The 21,438-nt window shown below is 31.6% G+C and overlaps 1 protein-coding gene across 3 annotated transcripts in view; it reads left to right on the forward strand.

Moving 5' to 3' along the window:
* Positions 1-21,438, forward strand: part of LOC114326580 (apoptosis-resistant E3 ubiquitin protein ligase 1) — a 293,562-nt gene that overhangs the window by 40,031 nt on the left and 232,093 nt on the right. For 2 of the 3 annotated variants that reach the window (XM_028274991.2, XM_050646470.1), the window contains exon 1: positions 8,413-8,571. The exons of the other annotated variant lie outside the window; for it this stretch is intronic. The gene's annotated coding sequence lies outside the window, so the exon portion shown is untranslated. Of the gene's footprint in view, positions 1-8,412; positions 8,572-21,438 lie in introns of those variants that run through there. 3 annotated transcript variants of the gene reach the window in all.

The raw sequence follows: 21,438 nt of genomic DNA on the forward strand, positions 1-21,438 counted from the left end.
TACATATGTTCCAGTAAAGTTTAAAAATATTTACTGGCTCAAATACGTCCCGACTAAACGTAGTTTTTCTTTATTATTGGTATTATTAGTGCAAAAGCAAGAAAGTAAAACTGAATCGACAACACTGGGTGACTTCCTGAGTCAGTTACAGATTTATTTTGACAAGTTCTCGACGTTTTAATACGTTTATATTTGCTTTTTAGCATTTTCATCGAGATTTTTGAACAGTACATGAATATTTTTCAGCATTTATATCAGTGATACACCATATTCTAAATATGGTATAGTATTTTGTTAGAAATATTCCTGCTTTCCTAGAAATAACACTAGTGGGACAATAATGTCCCAGTAGTATTTTTAAGCGGGACATATTTAACCCATTGGGTTTTTTGCAGTATGTCGAAACGAGAGTTTTCTGAAAAGAAGAAATTTCAATTACCCGTGTTGAGCTGCCCCCCCCCCCCCCACTTGCAAAAATTAAAAACAAATAGCCCTGATTTATGAGCTATTTATGAGCTTTCATATTCCGCAAACTAAAAATTTTGAGCTCGTTCTACTGAGCAGGAAGTTAATACTTTAGTGGGGGGGGGGGCTGAGTCAGCCCCCCACTACTTAAAAATAGGAATATTGAATCGGTTTTGGCGGCAGAATTGATTTAACTTAAGAGAAAAATGCTGAGAAGACTTAAAATATATCGTATTGCGGATAGAATTCCTATAGCTTATATACTCTAAGAATAAACTATTAAATCACGTGCATTTCGATTATTGAGCTACAACCCCTTCGCAAGAAAACCACCCTATCTTCCCGGCTTAAGAGAAAGTTGTACTTAAAATGCATTAAATTAATTATTTGGCGACTACATATCATTTAATAATTTATAAGCTTCCAAATTACGAGCATTTAGATCAGTAAATTGCAATTTATTTTGTATAGTGCAGTCACTGAAGGTAAAAATCAACGATTACCTTCAATTTCGGTGAACCTTCATCGATTTTCACGAAAATTGGTCAGTGGTTAGAGGATACGTCAAGAAACAAAGGTGACATGGTACCACCTTGCGCCTTTACCCTGAGGGTGGATACCGCCCCTTCCCGGGGGTGAAAATTATTTTATAAAAAATAACTGCACAAATCAATAAAAGAACAAATTAAGAGCAAAATTTATTATATAAAGTTATTAAACTAAGTCAATACTTTTTAAGTTATTAAAGACCAAAAATTTTAATTATTCGTGAAAAAAATGCATGTTTTGAAGCAGTTTTTCGTAAATCACTGAAACACTAAGTTTTTACAAAAAAGTTAATAGTAGTTTAATTCGTATAGCTTATATTCTAAGAATAAACTCTTAAATCACGCGCCTTTCGATTATAGAGCTACGACCCCTTCGCAAGAAAACCATCCCATATTCCCGGCTAAGAGAGAGTTGTACTTAAAATAATTTAAATTAATTATTTGGCGACTACATATCGTTTAATAACTTATGAGCTCGCAAAATATACGCATCTCAATTATTGAATTGCCATTTTCTTTCTATAGTGCAGTCACTGAAGGTAAAAATCAACTATGACCTTCGATTTAGGTAAATCTCCATTCATTTTCACGAATTGACAATAACAACTTGCGGTTTTAGCCTGTGGTATATGTCACACCTTCTTGGGGGTGAAAATTACTTTATTAAAAATAACCCCACAAATCGAGAGAGGGACAAATTGTAAGCAAAATTTGTTATATAATGTTATTAAAATAAATCAATACTTTGTGAAAAAAACTCATACAGAAGTAAAAAACTTCGAGATGTATTCTGGTATAAAATCGTTTATTTAAAAACTATCTAAAATGTCATGGATTGCAAAACGTTTTCGTTCTAATACAGAACATCTTTAGTGCATTCTGCCGAGTAGTTTGAAACTAGCACACTGTATATAGTGGTAACCCCATAATATATGGTTTACATAATATAATTTGGTAAAATTTTATGACTACAAGTCGATGCTGATAGATATAATGGAACACATGCTAAAAGGGCACCATGTTTCCCTGCTCGAAGATGCTAGGTACTCGCCAATTCAATGGGTACAGACCAACACAAAAATTAAAATATTTGATCTTTAATAACTCAAAAATTATTGATTTATTTTAATAACATTATATAACAAATTTTGCTTAGAATTTGTCCCTCTCTTGATTTGTGGGGTTATTTTTAATAATGTAATTTTCACCCCCGAGAAGGGGTGACATATACTCCCGGCTAAGTTGTTATTGTTAATTTTCTTTCTTGACGTATCCTCTATCCGCTCACCAATTTTCGTGAAAATGAATGGAGATTTACCGAAATCGAAGGTCATAGTTTATTTTTACCTTCAGTGACTGCACTATAGAAAGAAAATGGCAATTTAATAATTGAGCTGCGTATATTTTGCGAGCTCATAAATTATTAAACGATATCTAGTCGCCAAATAATTAATTTAAATTATTTTAAGTACAACTCACTCTTAAGCCGGGAATATTTTTCTTGCGAAGGGGTTGTAGCTCTATAATCGAAAGGCGCGTGATTTAAGAGTTTATTCTTAGAATATAAGCTATACGAATTAAACTACTATTAACTTTTTTGTAAAAACTTACAGTGTTTCAGTGATTTACGAAAAACCGCTTCAAAACATGCATTTTTTTCACGAATAATTAAATTTTTTGGTCTTTAATAACTTAAAAAGTATTGACTTAGTTTAATAACTTTATATAATAAATTTTGCTCTTAATTTGTTCTTTTATTGATTTGTCCAGTTATTTTTTATAAAATAATTTTCACCCCCGGGAAGGGGCGGTATCCACCCTCAGGGTAAAGGCGCAAGGTGGTACCATGTCACCTTTGTTTCTTGACGTATCCTCTAACCACTGACCAATTTTCGTGAAAATCGATGAAGGTTCACCGAAATTGAAGGTAATCGTTGATTTTTACCTTCAGTGACTGCACTATACAAAATAAATTGCAATTTACTGATCTAAATGCTCGTAATTTGGAAGCTTATAAATTATTAAATGATATGTAGTCGCCAAATAATTAATTTAATGCATTTTAAGTACAACTTTCTCTTAAGCCGGGAAGATAGGGTGGTTTTCTTGCGAAGGGGTTGTAGCTCAATAATCGAAATGCACGTGATTTAATAGTTTATTCTTAGAGTATATAAGCTATAGGAATTATATCCGCAATACGATATATTTTAAGTTTTCTCAGCATTTTTCTCTTAAGTTAAATCAATTAAAAGGTTGTTTGGGGGTGAAGGGGATGAGCTCAAAAATCGAAACTATATAATTTTAAGAGCTCATAAATAGCTCGTAATTCTGCCGCAAAAACCCATTCAATATTCCTATTTTTAAGTAGTGGGGGGGCTGACTCAGCCCCCCCCACTAAAGTATTAAATTCCTGCTCAGTGGAACGAGCTCAAAATTTTTAGTTTGCGGAATATGAAAACTCATAAATAGCTCATAAATCAGGGCTATTTGTTTTTTAATTTTTGGAAGTGGGGAGGGGGGCAGCTCAATACGGGTATTTCAATTTATGGCCGATAAGCTTTCAGATATTGAAAGGACCGTTTTGAGACTGATGACGACAGCGACAATAACTATGAAACAGAGACAACACTTGGACCTTTTTTCATAGGCTACCACTGGGATATATATTTCCCAGTTAACAATAGCAATGGGACACATATCTCGCGCAGCAGCCGATAGAGAGAGGTTTCAGGAACTTGTAAACATGATAACGGCCAACGTCTGAATAAAGACACGGCACCTAAAGAAGTCTTTATAGATATGACTAATATTTCAATCAACGATATGACAAAGGCACACGATAGTGTACTGCTTTCAATGCTCTGAGTAGCGATACAAAAACAAGAAATACGTAAAAAAAATACAAGATCAGCACCACAGATTTACAAAAACACGCCAGTAAGCATTAAAACTGGAAACAAATTAACCAGAGAAATTCCTATTAGTAAGGACCTAAAGCAGCGATACTCAACCTTTTTCTTTCCTGGGCCACATAGTAGCCATTGCAACAGCGTGCGGGCCGCAATCAAGGTGAAGTAGTATACAGTGTGTTTCATTGGGAATCGGAAATACTTAAATAATGAATAGAGGTAAATGAGACGGTTCTAGACATACTGAATTTATTGCCACACCGATTTTTATAACCGAGTTAATGGGTGTTTTACCGATTTTGCCCATTTTTTCTGGACCCATATAACGTTAGAACAGCCTTTTTTGAGATTTAGTACACATATGTCACATTTAGAATCCAAACCACCCGGATTAAACATAATTATAAATTCATTGTGACCTTGAAACAACATCCTGTGTATTGAAATTTTCAAAACCCGTTTGCACATTTGAAAAGAGCACAAAAACTAATTTTAATGGTTCGCTTCTATTTTTTGTGAAGAAAATTTCATGACTTTAATTTTGAAATTACTTATGTCAGAATTTTTAAGAACTCAGAACTCCATACTCGACACTCGGAACATTCAAAACAAAAATTTTGATATAATTTCAAAATTAATGTCAATAAATTGTCTGCACAAAAAATTGAAGCGAGCAATTAAACTTAGTTTTTGTGCTCTTTTCAAATGTGCTAACGAATTTTGAAAATTTCAATAGGCAGGGTGTTGTTTCAAAGTCACAATTATTTTAATTTTTTTTGTTGGTCCGGACTTGAATTTTTCTTGTGATTACTAAATGTGTCGTTGCAATCTAGTAAATAAGTATTGATTCTTTTTAAAATAAGTATTTGTTCACTAACTTTAATAATTTATTATTAAAAGTTAATAATGCCTGCTTTTTAATCAGAGTGCTTAAAAATTTCAATATAATTTCAAAATTAAAGTCATTGAATTGTCTGCCTCACGCACATCGCCTCAAACACATCGGCACACTCTCAAAATTGTGGCTTATTTCCCATTGAAAATAGTTGACTATCAAATAATTTGAAAAACACGTGAAATTTAACAAATAATTTGATTGTTTACAGGGCTCTTTAGTTAGATTTCGGGCCGCATAAAAAACGCTAGAGGGCCGCGGGCCGCAGGTTGAGTATCACTGACCTAAAGCAAGGCTGCCGCATAGTTCCTACACTCTTCAAAATATACCTGGATGAGGCGCTCTCAGTGTGGAGAAGAAAGTGTTACAGAAAGTGAACGAGAAATTGTACACGATACACTTCGCTGACGATCAAGCCATTCTAGCTTAAGACGAGAGTGATATAGACTATATGCTTAGAAAACTGGAAGAGGAGTACACTAAGTGGGGCCTTACAATTAATATACAAAAAACCGAGTACTTAGTTGCATGAGAAAAACCAGAAAGCCTACAAATTGAAATGGAACTATAAAACCAACTCAAACCTTCTAATACTTGAGAGTCCAAATAAAATCAAAAGCAGTGAGTAACGAAGAAATGCATTCCAGAATTGGTCAAGCAAGACCAGACAGTATACAGTATTGAGTTGTACCGCACCAAACTCTGGGAAATAAATCTAGGTATAAAGAAACAAATCGAAAATGAAGGCCATGGAAATGAACTATTGGAGACGATCTTTTACATGAAAGTTTCTTTGGGCCAGTCCATTTCTTTCCCTCCACTTTTCCTTGTTATAACACGAAGTAGATGGTATTTAGGTCCTCTAATTATATGGCCGAAGTATTCTGTTTTTCTCCTCTTTATGATGTTTATGAGCAGACGTTCTGAATTCATCATTTGGAAAACATCTTCATTGGAAGTGTGCAAAATCCACGATATCTTTAAGATTCGTCGATAGCACCACAATTCTAATGCTTCTAATTTATTTAGCATTGTGGTTTATAACGTCCATGTCTCACAACCATACAATAACATATAGACCACACGTAACATTTTAGGAATTTCTTGCAAATATTCATCGACAGGCTTCGGTTACATAAAACTGGGTTCCAGTTAATAAAAGCCTTACGTGATATTTCAATTCAATTTTCAATTATAAAGACTACATGAGTTGAAAGGTCGTATGCTAATCTTTTCTCAGTAACCTGTTTTAGAGAAAATATGGTGTCAATACAGGAGCGTTTTCATCTGTCATCTTTTTTTCAATTTTATTTTTTATTATTTAATTAATATTTTATCAATTTATCTTTTTTGGTTAATCGTTTTAAGATTTGTCCTGTAATAACGGGAACAACTTATATTTAATTGTTTTAGTTTTTGAACAAATTATTTATTAATTCAAAGAAATTCATCAAAAATGTGTTCTTCCGTTGTTTGTATTGAGTACCCATAATGTTCAATATTGATTTTTTCGCCTTAAAACAAAGTTCGGAAACTATTTTCTCTGCATTACTAATTTATGAAACACTAAATTTTCATGAACATTTTTCCGTTTCTAGTTATTTTTAATACAAGTCTTATCATTCCATTAGCAATAATTGAATTGTGTTGATATTCATGCAGCTGTCGTCCAAACAAGGTCATATTTCATATGATTCATGAGGCCATCCCCATAGCCGTCTCCAGGTCGCTAGGTTGACACTAGGAGATGCTTGTGTAAGCGTGCCAAAGGAAGCTTTTGCCGGGGGTGTACATCGCGCAACTCACCTCGTCGCAACTTGTGGTGTACGATGACGACATAGCACGGATTAGCTGAAATTTAAACAGTTTAAAAGAAGAATTTGCGAAATTGGGCAAGGATGCATCCAAAAGGGGTTTGGCAATAAATCAAAACAAAACAAAATACCTACCTAATATGCTCAAGAAAAAATACATTTAATGTGTCAAGTTTAAATATTGGCAGATATGAGTTTGAAAAGGTAAAAAGAACACTTTAAATAACTTGGGGCCTCAGTTAATGGAACCAAATACTATTGACTGTAATACATACAACTCTTGACATTTCCCATTACATTTGAGGAAGCAAAAAAATAGCGCCATCTAGTGGTTCGCGGTGATAACCAGAGCAATCTAACCTTACATTTATAAAATTGCTTTATTATTGTTTTTGTATAAGTGTTTGAACTATTTTTATTTTAATTTAATTTTGCAAAATTAGCTCGTTATTCAAAAATTTGTAAAATTAAATTTGAATGTTTACGTCAAATTTTACGTTGTCACAACGTAGTTTCACCGCAAGCCGACAGTGGCGCTAGTGGCAACGTGCTTCCAGATTTCTGTGGGAGTTGGATTTATTACAGTCAATAGTATTGGATGGAACTAATGATAGAAGCATAGTACTCAATGAAAGAATCCTGATAGGAAACAGAACCTACTGGAAATACAACTTCCTTAAAGATAAGAATGTTACTCAGAATACTAAACTGAAAATTTGGTGTTAAAATATGAAGAAAGGTTGAGGATCCTAGCCGGGGAGAAGACACCGTCAGATTTATCAAGGCAGGGACTCAGATAGATGGGACATATAGAAAGGGAATATCCCGAAGCGGTTATCAAGAAAATCACCAAATAGAGACCAGTATCAGGCAGACCACGAGGAAAACTCAAAACCAGAGCGAGAACCAGATAGTTGAGGACCTTAAGAAGATGAGAGTTAGGGAATGGGTAACCATAACCAAAAACAGGAACTAATGGAGAAATATTGTAGAAGATGCCAAGTCCCACAACCAATTGTAAAACCTAAATGTAAATGCGGCTGATTCCCAGCGACAAATGGATCGGAAGTGTCCCAAGAGGGCGGTAATCACTCCGCTAAGAGTGTAGAAGCCATGATGGTTAAAAAATAAAAATGTCATGGCTGGACCTTTCACTGTGTGAAAAATTTGGACCAATTGATTTTTTTTTTGATAATCGTTTCAAGATTAATTTGTCTTGTAATCAGAACAGCAACTTGTATTTTATCATTTTGTAAGTTCTGACCGTTGGATTAAAGGCAAAAAATTAGCCCACCGCAAATATCTTGCAATTTTAATTTAGTTTTTTAACAGATTATAAATATATCTATTATTTCATAGAAATTCAGCAAACATGTGTGCTTCCGTTGTTTGTATTGAGTACTCATAATGTTGAATATTGATTTTTTCGCGTCAAAACAAAGTAAAGAAACTATTTTCTCCGACGTTACTAATTTATGAAACACTAAATTTTCGTTACATTTTTCCGTTTCTAATTATTTTTAATACAAGTCTTATCATTCCATTAGCAATAATTGAATTGTGTTGATATTCATGCAGCTGTCGTCAAAACAAGGTCATATTTCATATGATTCATGAGGCCATCCCCATAGCCGTCTCCAGGTCGCTAGGCTGACACTAGGGGATGCTTGTGTAAGCGTGCCAAAAGAAGCTTTTGCCGGGGGTGTACGTCGCGCAACTCACCCGGTGCGTGGTCTAGTATCCCGGGAAACGAACAAAGCTTTTCCCACTGCAGCAACGGTTAGTATCCCGACACCGTCCCAAGCTGGAGCATGCTACCCTTCGAAAGAAATCGTTCGAAATTCGCCCGCGATTCTTTTTCTTTCTATAGCTTTTGTTATGAGTTTTCTTTAATTTTTTGAAAAATATTGACCTGCTTCTGAATACTGCTTTTGATCTGGGTGAGTCTACTAAATATCTTGAACATGTAGTAGTCTAATTAAATAATATTACAATAGAGATAAATCAAAATGTGATTCCGTACAGGTTGGAACAAATTTTATATTAAAGTTTAGGTAAAAACAAAAAAAAAAATCAAGAAAGTACAGCACGACCCACTTTGTATTTGAGATTTGAATGCGCACTGTTGTTGACGTTTGGTTTTTCATTTTACTTGGCGAGACGTTACCAAAATAAAATTCAGAAAATTTTGAAAAACCGAACGTCAACGCCAGTGCGCATTCAAATCTCAAATACAAAGGGAATTTGGTCGTGCTGTATAAGGTTTATATAACGGGATCATTGTTTAAATAATACAAAATGGGTCATTTTTGCACAAAATGTTTAGTTTTTTAAATGCTGCGGCAATTCATGTTTTTATGAAGTTTTTACGATTTTTTTCTGCAAAGTTGAAGGAACAATCTTTCGTATAAGATTTACTAAATTAAATTTGACCCTTAATTTATTTAAACAATTGTAGAACAAGCTTGAAAAACACATTTGCAAAAAATTATTATTTGCTTTTTAAATAAGCGCTATAAAAACGCGTTGTTGCCGAGAGAGTATACACTTAAATTTTTCAACCAATTTACTAGTTTATACTAAATAAAATATTTTACAGTGCTTATTTATAATGCAAATAATAATAAGATCTTGCAAATCTCATTTTCAAGCTCGATTTACAATTATTTAAATAAATTAAGAGCCAAATTTAATTTAGTAAGTCTTATATGAAAGATTCTCCCTTTAACTTCGCAAAAAAAATCGTACAAACCTTCATAAAAACATGAATTACCGCAGCAGTTAAAAAAGTGAATTGAAATGCAAAAATTGCACATTTTTCATTATTTAAACAATGATTCCCTTATACAGTGCTTTTCAGACAAAACTTTCCACCTTAACTAACTTTTGAACCACTGATTTTTAGAAAAAAACGCAAAAACAAGTAAAATTATAATACTTGAAGGGGGAGATATTATGCCATATTTAAGCTTGCCGGGAAAGGCACCCTCTTACCTTTATTTTATTATTATTATTATATTTATTATCATTACCTCTTAAATTTATTTTAATTATTTCCTCCCTTTTTTTATTTAATATTTGGATTCTCCTCTTTCTCCTGATTTCAAAAATGTATTACACTTAATGCTTAGTGATAGCTTATGAGAAAAATAAACACAAAAACAAAAAAACTGGATTGGATAAAAATAATTTTATCGCCAACCGTCACTAAAGTCATTCATTATTGTACTCATTTGACGCCATTTGCGGCAGTAAAGTAACACTTTATTGTACTGAAAGAAGAATTTTACTTTACCTGCCCCGATTAATCGGAATTAAATGTAAGTAGTCGATGGCAGTAATCGATTATTTATTTGAGTGAACTTAAAATTTATTTACTTTAATTATTATTAAAAATATTGTACAAAATTTACGTTATTATTATTTAAATTTATTGCATGTAGATATTGGCAAAGAAAAGAAAATTATGAAAAAATAATGCAATTAATGGGAATAGAAATCAGAACAAAAAGACAATTAGAAGAAATATTAAATAGAAAATGGCAAAACGAATGGAATAATTCACCTAAAGCAAGACGTCTCTATAATTTCATTCCAAATTTAAATAATATACCAAATTATTTTAACCCAAAAAAAGGATTAATACATTTTCTTACAGGGCACGGTCCGTACCCTACATACCTACATAGATTTAACTTAAAAGACAATGAATATTGTGAATGTGGAGAAATAGGCACACCAGAACACATAGTATTTATTTGCGAAAGACAAACAAATACACAAGAACTACAAAGAATGAGAAGAGACCTTCTTGGCATAAATATAGAAAATATAATACAAAATGAAGAATTATTTAATACATTAAACAATTTAGCGGACATAATATCAAAGAAACAATTAGAATTATATAATATTAGACGAAGAAGAAATCAAGTAAATAATATCCAACCTCTTTGAATTTAAATAAGAAATTATACAAAAAAAAAAAATTAAAATTACCTATAAAAATATAAAATAAAATATTGGAATAATTAAATAAATATTTATATAATAAAAAATTAAAAATTAATATCAAATATAAAATAAAATAAATCAAAAATAAAAAAATAATTAATCAAACAAAAAAAAAATAAACTAAAAACCTGAAATTTTCAAACTCAATGGTCTGAGGCTCACCGAAATACCATTAAGAATATCATAAAGTCGATTAGACCTGCACTTAAAATTATTCGTGACTATTTTTAGATGAAGAATGCTGGCATTTCTCATCTGAGAATGAGAAATGGGAGCACTTTTATAAAAATTATATGTTCAAAAAAAAAAAAAATTAATAATTTATATTTTGTTTATTGGTTTTTGTTTATTTGTTATTATTTGTTCATTAGAATTATTTATTAGAATTGTTTACAATTTGTAGTTTTCATAATTAGTAGTAGATTAGGGCTATTGTTAATTAGTTAAATATAGAAAATTCTTAAAATAATAATAATGTAAAGATAAACTACTGTAATCCCATCAGGAAACGACCTGGATTAGTCACAAGAGGCCAGGTCATTTGTATAGTACTATAAATAAATAAAAAAAAAAAATATTTAAATTTATCTCAGAAAGTGAAATTCTGTAGTATTTTGCAATTATATTCATAAAACATAAATTGAAACTTTACAGATTTAGTAATTAGGTACCTGTACAATATTGATTACTTGAACAACTATCGATTAAACATCGAAATCGGCCATCATGCAAAAGCATTCTGTCATCGTCATTACTGTCATGCGAAATTTTTATTTCGTCTAAAATTAATAAAATTCTTAAATCTTTTAAGTTTTGTATTAATGCAAATATATTATGAAATAAAGTTTTTGTTAATTCGATTATATATAGGACGGTGACAGATATTAATGATAATTTGTTAGCAAATATATTTATTTAAGTTTTCTACTATTCATCAAGGGAAAAGCAACTGCGCTGCGGTAGGCTATGTATAAACAATAACGTAACTATTAACGGTATTTCTAATTTTTGGTATTTTATTTTAAGTGTTAAAATTTATTTAATATTTAAATAAAAATACGATTAAATTGTTTAAAATATATTTATTTCGTTGAAATTATAATAATTAGGGAGCGGATTTATATGCGATCAATTTTGATGAAATATGCGCATATATATGCAGTAAAAAATTACGAAATATGCGCAAGATATGCACAAAAATTCAAAAAATGCGCATTTCCAGAAACCACAAATTTTCTGTTCTATTCTATTCTAGGGTGTTCTTTTATAGGGGGCGGCAATCTTATTTATTATCTTTAAAATAAAACCAATATTTTTTGTATATGCAATTTATTCACATTTTTTACAAAAACTGATACCAATAGTTAGGTACCTATTTAAAATAAAACAACAATATCACTATATATATCTTCGATTATAATTCACTACAATGTGTTTTTCCCAATTTTTTTACGGGGAAACATTTTCTTTGATCAGATAAAATATTTTTATGACTTAAACAACTCCTTTCAACATCAACATAAGTAATTGGGGCGTATTTAACTTGTTAAAGCCGAAAATTCTGCACCAAAATCAATTTCAAAATTTCCATTAAAAATTTCGCATATGTCCTCCAAAGTTTTAAAGCCGTTTAAAGACGGGATCTGATCTAAACCATGAATATTTCAATTTCCATTAGAAAATCGTAAAACTATGGTTAACGGTGTAAATTCTCTTAACAATAGGGGATTTAAAAGAACCACCAGAATTATAGGTACCTACTAAATTGGGATACAAATTGTACTAAATATAATAAAAGTAAATAAAATTCTGATTTCCCGGTAAACCATCCTTCATCATTTTAACATCCTACAATCATTTTATAACGGCGTACTATAAGCACTATAAGTACTTTGTGTAATGTATAGATCTGCTATTTTCTAAGAAAAAATGAAAAGGCAGTGAATGAGCCGTCTCTCTTCAGGTAGTTGTGGAAGTGCGGCGAAATATTTTGTGTCAAATTAAAAATTTAAATTTTTTTTGGACTTAAATGTTTTTAAATAGGCACAAAATATGCATGTTTCTTTAAAAATATGCAAAATTTAGTAAAGTTCTCAAATATGCGAAATTTGCATGCAATATGCATTTAGCATGAAATCTGCTCCCTAATAATAATAGAAATATAAAGTCTTACGTGCGTACCAAGTACACACACTCTTTTTTCATTAGGATGTAATTAAATAAGTGTTAGGTAAGTCTTAACGTTTTCTATGATTGGCGATAAAATTTTGTATGCACCACGTCAGTAAAGACTCTTTATCGAACTCGTCTGTTATTCGCCTCGCTCGCTATGCTCGCTCTGCTCATAATATCAGACTCGTTCCATAAAGACTAACTTTACTGACTTGGTACATAAATAACTATTTTCAACGAAAACTTTTCGTTTATAAATTTGCAAAAGTCTGTGTGTTATTGCGTTGCCGCTCCTGCAATACTTAGAGCAGATGTATCGATGGATTCTTATGTAGTTTTGTCTTCTGAATCCAAATCTGAAAACGGCATTTCGATATCTCTAACCCTCTTCGAGATAATCGACCTCAAACTCTAAAATGTGACGTCACAATCCGGTTATTTCCTACCACGCACTAAACGTCAGCTGAAATCTTTGATTAGGAAGTAGGCTACTTTTTTAATCTGAATTTGTTAAGCAAAGCAAATGTTATTATTTACATTTGAGTTTGACACTTCGTGAATGTCAAATTAAATTTTAAATTATTTAGCTATTAATAAAATATAAATGACATTTTATAGTGAATTTAATTATTATATAAAATAGTATGTGTAATAAATGTATAAAAACACAATTTGAGTATATTTTGAAAGCAATAATACATATAATACTATATTAATAATGAATCAGTAGAAACGATTATATTTAAATTTGGTAAATAATTATTATAACTCCACTCGACCAGCGCACGACCACGCAACTCAAAATACAAGTACGTAAATACGGTTGCGTGAAGCGTGGCGCAAATCCGTGGAATTTACGAGACTCGCTCGGTCTGTAGATCCAAGTAAAGTTCATCAGTAAAAAGTATCTTTATCATGTATGTATTATTTATTTTACAATATTGGAAAATTGTTATTTAAAATGTGGTTTGGAATAAAACAGTATGTTCTGATATATGAAATTTCATCCTTCTAATGGAAAAATATATTTGACGAATTTTCTCAAATTATGGATACCAACATCATTTTCATTTATAACTCTTGTATTTTTAATTTGACGAAGAAAAGTTATTCTTCACAAAAATCTCTTCTTGGTCTAAGATTTATGATGCAACTATCATGAATCAAATTTTATTAATTTTATACGAGGTATGTAAAAAATATGAATTTCGAGTAAAGTATCTTTATAGTTCACAACATTTAAATTAGAATGATATATTTGCACATTAAAACATAATTTTTAATTCTAAACAGCTTTTCGTAATAGCAATTTTCTATATTATGAATTTAAATACGTATATAAACAAAGTTTTCGTTATGATAATGCTCGCATTTTCAGCTTGTTAACAATAATTCTTCAAAATTTTAACAACACATAATTATTCAGAATTTCAAAAGTCATTTTGAATAATTATTGTTAAAATTTTTGGTGGTGAAATGTTCTTTCTTGCTTGTATGTAATACAATTGTTACAAAAATAATTTTTTTCAATTTAGTTTTCTTGGTTTTGTAGTTATTTTTCTCATAAAATAATCATATTAAGCATCATGTGTTACAAATTTTTGAAATCAGTACAGAAGAGGATAATCCAAATACAAAATAAAAAACGGTGGAAGTAATTTAAAAAAATAAGCGATGATACGGGGGGTGAGACCGTGCTTTTACCGGCAAGCTTAAATATGGTATAATTAATGTCTCCCCCTTAGAGTATTATTTGACCTGTTTTTGCGTTTTTTCTAAAACTTAGTGGTTTAAATGTTATATAAGGTGGATAGTTTCATCTGAGAAGCACTGTATAAATCACATACTTTCTTGAAAATATCTTTTATATTCACCTAAACCTGTGTGTGTTTATAATCAATGCCTAAACTTTGATATAAAATTTGTTTCAACCTGTAAGGAAGTAGATACATTTTGATTTTATTTAACTTAATTAGACTATAAGTTGTGAAAAATGTTTCAAAGCGTAGAAAAATATTATACTGTGAACGGAAGTTGTTTAATTGAGTGGCAAATTAAATAACATAATCAAAAAACAATAATTAAAAATATTAAAATTATAAATAGTTTTAGTGTTTGTATGGGAAAATGTTTGAACATTTAATAAAAAAAAACAGAAATTACTTTCCGCTCATTATTTTTGTGGTGTTACCTAGGTGAATATAATATTTTAATATTGTTTATTATTAAACCATCTATTTAAATAAAAATACTTCAACTATTGGTAAAAACAATTGCGGACGTAATAATTAGCATGACTGCGTAACGCTTTTTTAATCTACCTCATTAGATTATTTGAAAACGTTATTTTGCTAACATTTCTTGTACACCTTGTAATATTAGTGCGGCAGATTTGTGCAAATATTATAAGAATTGTACATTTAATTATAGAAACATAATTTTTACCAAATATTCTACACATAAAAACGTTCAAATTTAGATGGGAGGCCATCTCAGATTTTGCCTTTTACAAAAATGGCGGGGATTCAAAATGGCGACTATACATATGTGACTAATAGCACGATAACTTTTGAACGAGACTTCAGATTTCAACCAAATTTGGTATATAGGTTCTTTCTTTGATGTATAAGATCGAGGTCTTGAACCGGAAGAATAGGTTTACCAGAAGTTGTGTTTTTCCTGGTTTTTATGTAAAAACATGTTTTTTTTTCAATTCTTTCACCCTGTATGTATTAATTTTTTAGAAAGTTAATACGGCCATTAAAAAGAGCGCAAAAATACTTGTTAGGAAATATTTTGAACTTTTTAGTTATGTTAATTACCATTTAATAAATGCAAAACTTATCTTCACATGTACTTATATGCGAAAGATTCGTGCAAATTTTATAAGAATTATTGTGCATTTAATGGTACAAGCATATAATTTGGACCACATATACTACTCATATAGAGGTTCAAATTTAGATACGAGGCCATCTCAGTTTTTGTTCCTTTTACAAAAATGGCGGGCATTCAAAATGGCGTCTTTACATATGTGACTAATAGCACGATAACTTTTGAACGAGATAACAGATTTCAACCAAATTTGGTATATAGGTTATTTTTTTTGATGAATAATATCGAGGTGTTGAACCGGAAGAATCGGTATACCAGAATTTGTGTTTTTACTGTTTTTTTTTTATGTAAAAATATGTTGTTTCTCTTTCAATTCTTTCACCCTGTATGTGCTAATTTTTCAAAAAGGTAATACCGGCGTTGAAGCGAGCGTAAAAATATTTTTTAGGAAATATTTTGAACTCTTTAGTTATATTAATTACCATTTAATAAATGCATAACGTATCTTCACATACAGGGTGTCCCGGAAAATAGTGCGTTCCTTAAAGGTATAGGTAGAAGGCACCATGTAGAACAAAAAACTCTTATAACATTTTTTTCTAAATGCAACCGTTTGACCAAAAAGTTAAAATGTATTTTGGTATCCAAATTTAAATCTGACAACTATGTGCGGTACGCAAATTTAAGCATAGACAATCCCATGTAAATAGATAGAAGATGATAGTAAACAGATAGTTTTAAAGAATCCTGTTTAGTGTCAATGCCGAAAATGTTTTCGAATAGTGAGTGTATTACCTATTATGTTATTACCTATGAATGGTGTTTGTGAAAGGTTACTTGAAACATCTATTCGGTATATTAATTATTTTCAAGTAAGTACAACTTAGTTATTTCAGTTCACAAGTAAACAAATTACTGAGACATTATCTGGTGTATTTAAGTTCCACTGTAAACTATTAAAACTATGTAATTCAGTTAAAGCCCTCAGCAATACTCAGCATTCAACCCATTTAAACCTTACTAAATACATAATAGTAGTTTAGTTAAAAGATGTGTTTTTATGTTAAAAGATGTGTAATTCGTTTAAAATTATGCAATAGGTATTTCAATACATTTCAAAAGAAAATAATTTTAGTAAACAAATAGTAAATACATAAGTATTACCTACTATTAGGTTGGATTATTTTAAATACTGTTAATCACAATCACAAACGAGTTCTTATTATGTTATTATGCCGTAGTGCGTACGATGTTGCCAGTTTATTAAAATTTCCAAACATTAAAATACAGGTATATGGAAAACAATGTTAACTTTTTTTTGGAAACGGTTAACTTTAGAAAAAAATGGTATAGGACTTTTTTGTTCCAAATTGTGTATTCTCTCCATACCTTAAAGGAACGCACTATTTTCCGGGACACCCTGTATAGGTACCTATGTGCAGCAGATTCGTGCAAATAATAATGTAAGAATTATTGTGCATTTAATGGTAGAAGCATATAATTTGGACCACACATACTACACATACAACGATTCAAATTTAGATATGAGGCCATCTCAGATTTAGTCTTTTACAAAAATGGCGGGCATTCAAAATGAATCTGCCGCCCATATGTACATGTGAACATACGTTATGCATTTATTAAATGGTAATTAACACAACTGAAAAGTTAAAAATATTTCCTAAAAAATATATTTACACTCTTTTTAACGGCGGTATTACCTTTTTGAAAAATTTATATATACAGGGTGAAAGAATTGAAAAAAAAAACAGCATATTTTTACATAAAAAAAACAGTAAAAACACAAATTCTTTTAAACCGATTCTTCCGGTTTAAGACCTCGATAGTATTCATCAAAAAAACAACCTATATACCAAATTTGGTTCAAATCTGACGTCTCGTTCAAAAGTTATCGTGCTATTAGTCACATATGTATAGTCGCCATTTTGAATGCCCGCCATTTTTGTAAAAGGAACAAAAACTGAGATGGCCTCGTATCTAAATTTGAATCTTCATATGTGGAGTATATGTGGTCCAAATTATATGCTTCTACCATTAAATGCACAATAATTCTTATAATATTTGCACGAATCTGCCGCATATAGGTACATGTGAAGATACGTTTGCATTTATTAAATGGTAATTATCCTAACTAAAAAGTTCAAAATATTTCCCAACAAGTATTTTTACGCTCTTTTTAATGGCCGTATTAACTTTCTAAAAAATTAATACATACAGGGTGAAAGAATTGAAAAAAAAAACAGCATATTTTTACATAAAAACCAGGAAAAACACAACTTCTGGTGAACCGATTCTTCTGGTTCAAGACCTCGATCTTACACATCAATAAAAGAACCTATATACCAAATTTGGTTGAAATCTAAAGTCTCTTTTAAAAGTTATCGTGCTATTAGTCACATATGTATAGTCGCCATTTTGAATCCCCGCCATTTTTGTAAAAGGCAAAATCTGAGATGGCCTCCCATCTAAATTTGGACGTTTATATGTGTAGAATATGTGGTCCAAATTATATGCTTCTATCATTAAATGTACAATTGTTTCACATATCGGCTGCACTATATGTAGTACATATAGACCAGTATATCTGTGAAAAAATAATTGATTTCACGTAGAAATCATATACATATATATATTTGAAGGTTTTAAAAGGTATATGACGGGTAACTGATGAAAAATCCGTGAAGACGTACAGCTGATTTTGCTTTGTTTTTTTAAACAATCTTAAAACGCGAAAAAATATTTTTGTCTATAAAACGTTTCTTATAATATTGTAGAGAAACATTGTTCAATTCAAATAAAAGTTGTAGATCATAAAAAGTTCTTTAATTTTGAGAGTTTCCAAATTAAAATACATAAACAATTGACCAATTGAGATAATTGCAAAAAACCTTATTCTTGCAGTAATTTATAAATTTTAATAACTTTGTAAACTTGCATGTCTGTAGTAGAGGAGAATGGGCCACTCAACATAATTCGATAGCACCATTTAGTTAAATCAGTCATCAATTGTTCATCAATGAACAATCTGACCCAAAAAAAAAACATAAAGGAATGATGAAAATTTGGGAATAGGTAGTTGAAATTGTTTATTATTATATAAGAAAAAGTTTACAATTCTACATCCCTTCCATTTTTCAAAAATAGAGAGGAATACCCCCCTCTCGAAGGTGAAAAATATACATTTAAAATAAGTCCGGAATTGGACAAAATGACTAATTCTAAGCAACTTTTGTTCTATAGAGTTTTTTCCCTACGTCAATACTTTTCGAGTTATTTACAAGTGAATATGTTCATTTTTAACAGAAAAAAACATGTTTTTGGACGGTTTTTCGGAGATAACTCAAAAAGTAAGTCATCATTCTCTTTGCCTTATCCCTATGCGGGGTCGGCTTCCCTAATTGCATTTCTCCACACAATTCTATCTTGGGTCATATCAATGTTAATCCCCTTTACCAACATGTCCTGCCTTATCGTCTCTCCCCAGGTCTTCTCTGGTCTTCCTCTCCTACTCCTTCCAGGAATCTGCACTTCAGCTATTCTTCGTATTGGGTGATTAACGTCTCGACGCTGAACATGACCAAACCATCTTAACCTATGCTCTCTCATTTTGGCATCAATTGGTGCCACATCTAGACTTCCCCTAATATACTCATTTCTAATTTTATCCTTCTTTGTTACTCCACTCATCCATCTAAGCATTCTCATTTCCGCCATATGCATTCGTTGTTCCTCTTTCTTTTTCACTGCCCAACATTCAGTTCCGTACATCATAGCCGGTCTTATGGCTGTTTTATAGAATTTTACCTTCAGCTTTGTTGGAATTTTTCTGTCACACAACACACCACTCGCTTCTTTCCACTTCATCCATCCAGTCCTAATTCTACTGCATGCATCTCCATCTATTTCTCCATTACTCTGTAATACCGATCCTAGGTACTTAAAACTACTTCTTTTCACAATCATTTCACCATCCAAAGATACCATTTTATTTGTAGTAGCTCCATCTTTAAATGAACATTCCAAACACTCTGTTTTTGTCCTACTAAGTTTTAAACCTTTTTCCTCCAGAGCTTGTCTCCACTGTTCCAGTTTTTGTTCTAAGTCTCTTTCACTATTTCCTACTAACACGACATCATCAGCATACATTAAGCACCATGGAATGTTACCCTGTAGTTTCGCTGTTATCTGGTCCAAAACTAATGAGAATAAATACGGATTAAGCACAGAGCCTTGGTGCAATCCTACTTTCACATGAAATTTATCAGTCTCTCCCACACCTGTCCTAACACTAGTCGTTACTCCCTCATACATATCCCTCACAATCTTTACATATTCACCAGGGACTTTCTTATTGAGTGCCCACCACAGAATCTCTCGAGGAACTCTATCATATGCTTTCTCAAGATCAATGAATACCATATGAGCGTTTGTTTCTTTACTCCTGTATTTTTCCATCAACTGCCTTGTAATGAAAATTGCATCTGTTGTTGATCTACCCTGCATAAAGCCAAATTGATTGTCGGATATTTCGGTTTCTTCACGTATCCGTCTATCAATTACTCCTTCCCATATTTTCATGGTGTGGCTAAGCAGTTTTATAGCCCTGTAGTTTGTACATTGTTGTATATCTCCCTTGTTTTTGTAAACAGGTACCAGTATACTGCTTCTCCATTCGTCTGGCATTTGTCCAACTTCCATAATTCTATTAAATAGACCTGCTAGCCACCTTGTTCCTGTCTCTCCCAATGCTCTTCATACTTCCCCAGGAATATCATCTGGTCCTACCGCTTTTCCTTTCTTTATTTTTTGAAGCGCTTGAGCCACTTCCTCGTTGGTTATTTTGGTGACCATTGCTGCTACTGTCTCCGTTGACTTTACAGGCTGTCTGTCAAATTCTTCATTTAATAAGCTGTCAAAGTACTTTCTCCATCTCTTTTTGACATCCCTTTCGTGAACTAGTATTTTATTATTTTCATCTCGGATACATCTAATCTGATTAAAATCTTTTGTTTTCTTTGCTCTCTGTTTGGCTATTTTATATATCTTCGTTTCGCCTTCCCTGTTATCCAGTTGATCGTATAGGTTTGAATACGCTTCTGCTTTGGCTTTTGCTACTGCTACTTTCGCTTCCTTTTTCACCACCATATAGTTTTGAAGATCTGTGTCGGATCTGGTTTCTTTTTTTATGTAATTTTCTCTTCTCTTTTTCCTAGTACTTCGTTTGACCACCACCAAATCTCTTTATCCTCAAACTTTTTTCCTGGCGTTTTCCCAAGTATTTCAATAGCAGTCTCTCTCTCTAATACTACTGGCCATTTTTCTCCAAATTGTATTAGGGCTTCCTTTCATGTTCCAACATATTTTTTCTACTATTCTTCTCCTGAATAGACCTCCTTTTTCATCTTTCAGCAGCCACCACTTGATTTTTTGTGGTCCTCTCCGATATTTTTGTTTAGTTTCGCTTTTTACTTCGATGTCCAGAACAAGCAGCTTATGTTGTTGGCTTACTGCCTCACTAACTATTACCTTGCAGTCCTTGCATTCACGTATGTCTTCTTTCCTTATATAACTCAACTCCTTATATAACTTCTATAACTCAAAAAGTAAGTATTTCAGCGAAAAAAATATTCTTAGCAAAAATATAGCTTATAAAAAACGGAAAAAATGGTGTATGCTTGAGGTCTGTAGACCCAGTAGAAGAAGAGTTGTAGCTAATGAAAAGTAGATTCTTCTTCGTCAAATTTCAAATCGAATATTTCGATGTG

Source organism: Diabrotica virgifera, chromosome 3 (assembly GCF_917563875.1).
Source record: "Diabrotica virgifera virgifera chromosome 3, PGI_DIABVI_V3a".
Taxonomy (NCBI): domain Eukaryota; kingdom Metazoa; phylum Arthropoda; class Insecta; order Coleoptera; family Chrysomelidae; genus Diabrotica; species Diabrotica virgifera.